This window comes from Babylonia areolata, chromosome 7, assembly GCF_041734735.1.
Source record: "Babylonia areolata isolate BAREFJ2019XMU chromosome 7, ASM4173473v1, whole genome shotgun sequence".
Classification (NCBI taxonomy): Eukaryota; Metazoa; Mollusca; class Gastropoda; order Neogastropoda; family Buccinidae; genus Babylonia; species Babylonia areolata.
Genome location: NC_134882.1, coordinates 20,138,428 through 20,140,927, shown reverse-complemented (window position 1 = coordinate 20,140,927; position 2,500 = coordinate 20,138,428). Strand labels below are relative to the sequence as shown.

At 44.0% G+C, this 2,500-nt stretch overlaps 1 long non-coding RNA gene across 2 annotated transcripts in view; it reads left to right on the top strand.

The window, feature by feature from the left end:
• The first annotated feature begins 551 nt into the window (after window positions 1-551).
• Window positions 552-2,500, top strand: part of LOC143283783 (uncharacterized) — a 16,466-nt gene continuing 14,517 nt past the window's right edge. Inside the window, exons 1-2 of one of the 2 annotated variants that reach the window (XR_013055454.1) lie at window positions 552-619; window positions 775-860. This is a non-coding gene — a long non-coding RNA (uncharacterized LOC143283783). The other variant, XR_013055453.1, reaches the window with a different exon arrangement.

The following is a 2,500-nucleotide window of genomic DNA, read 5'->3' as shown; positions in this document are numbered from 1 at the left end:
CAGTCATCATTCAGCCTTCAAAGGTAAAAAGCAAAGCAAAATCAAAAACGACAAAAACAATCACACACACACACACACACACACACACACACACACACACACACACACAGATGGCGGAAGTTATTGTCGAGTTGGGCAAACTTTTACTATCAACCACCCTCTTGTGTGCAGGACAGGACACTTGTTCGACCGACTCGGCAGTTCAGGGGAAAAAAGAAAAAAAAAAAAAAAAAAAAAGTATCATTCCATGCGCCTGTGCTACAACGAACAATGTTACAAACAACTACTCAGGCAGCTGGACTTGTCCGTAAAAAACGCGAGTTTTTGGCCTAAAAGGCAGGCTACAGACTTGTGAGTGTGTGTGTGTGTGTCTGTGTGTGTATAATCTGTGTGTCAGCTTGGATTTAGTTCTCGCAGTTTCAGCAACAGAGAAACGTCTTCGCCCACCTTTTTTTTTTTTTTTTTTTTTTTTTTTTTTTTTTACCCGCCAAGGAAAGACGACCGAACGAACGACCTGCGGTGGTGGTGGTGGTGGTGGTGTGTGGTGTGGTGGTAGCTGTGTGTGTGTGTGTGTGTGTGTGTGCTGTCCATTCACTCGCTCGCACCTCGCACGAAGAAGGTGAGGCTGAGTTGTGTCCTGTGTTTGCATGTGTCTCTGTGTGTGTATGTGTGTGTGTGTGTGTCTTTGGAGCAGCGGTGCATTGTTGCTGGAATGAGCCGGAATAGCAGTTTGGATACTTGGAGGAGGTGACCCCGTGTTTTGGTTGCGAACAGGTTGTTTGGCGTTTGGAGTACTTCAGTTTGGGTGGAGTAGAAAGTGTGCTTAGCAACGATAAAAGTGTGTGAGTGAGGAGAAACAGGTAAGAGACTGATGTGCGCTTGCACGTGTGTTAAGTTTTGTGACGGTGTGTGTTTGTGTGTATGTTTGTGTAATGTGTGTGTGTGTGTGTGTGTGTGTGTGTGTGTGTGCGAGTAATTTGTGTGTGTGTGTGTGTGTGTGTGTGTGTGCGAGTAATTTGTGTGTGTGTGTGTGTGTGTGTGTGTGTGTGTGTGTGTGTGTGTGTGTGTATGTGTGTGTTTGTGTGGTGTGTGTGTGCTTGTGTGTAGTTGTCAGTGGTGTGTGCGTGTGTGTGTGTTGTGTGCTCACTGATACCCATGGTCTGTTTGTGTTTTCCTTTTTTTTCTGGACAGGAGAAGACTTCTGGACTGGGTACCTTTTTCAATTTTTAAAAATAAATATTTTTAAATGCTGTTTAATTAGAATGCATGTAATAATTATTGCTTGTGTGAAGTCACTAGCATCACTCAGACACGCACACACACATACACACGCACACACACACACGCACGCGCGCGCGCACGCACGCGCACGCACACACACACACACACATACACACACTGACACACACACACACACACACCACACACACACACACACAGTGAGAACCGACCAGACTGTCTATATCAGTGTAAGGATTAGACATACATACATGTATACATGGACACAAGACACACATAGACACACTCACACACACACACACATACATACATACATACATACGTCAGCCTTTAAATGGCCCTTTGCGGTCGGCTGCGATTTTAGCAGTATAATTTTACACCCCTCCTCAAGCTCGCACACACACACACACACACACACACACACACACACATACACATTTATATTCCACCCTCCACTGACCTACATGGTTTCTCCCAACTCACCATTTGACCCCCTCCCCCCTTCCTCTCCTCCTACCTTTTAAACGATGACATTCAAATGGGAAAAAATCATAAGTAGTTTGTGTTTTTCTGTTGAAAAAAAAAGAATGTCTACAATCACCAGTACGTGTGACAGGATATGAAACACAATTGCCTCAACACACACACACACACACACACACACACACACACATATATATATATATATATAATACATACATACATACGTCAGGCTTGAAATACATGCACTTGTGTCTTATAAACCTTAAGGTTTCATGACAATAAAATATATTCTATTCTATTCTATTCACACACACACACACACACACACACACACACACACACACACACACACACATACACGCGCGCGCGCGCGTGCACACACATACACTATCTTATGTTTCTATTTGATTTTTACTTCCTTTTGTTTTTTGTTTCACTCAAATTCTCTCTCTCTCTCCCTCTCTCTCTCTATCTCTATCTCTCTATCTGTCTGTTTGTCTGTCTCTGTCTGTCTGTCTGTCTCTTAAGTGTTACTCTGTTTACCACTTGGTTGAAAGTTGAGAGTTGGACTGACGCAGCCACTGATGCGACTCATGCACACCATGTGCAACGAAATCTCTCCCTTCCCCCTGTGATTATCTGTGTCTGTCCGTCTGTCTGTCTGTCCGTATCACACACACACAGACACACACACACACACACACACACACACACACACACACACACACACAAACACACACACACACACAAACACAAACACACACTCACTCACTCACTC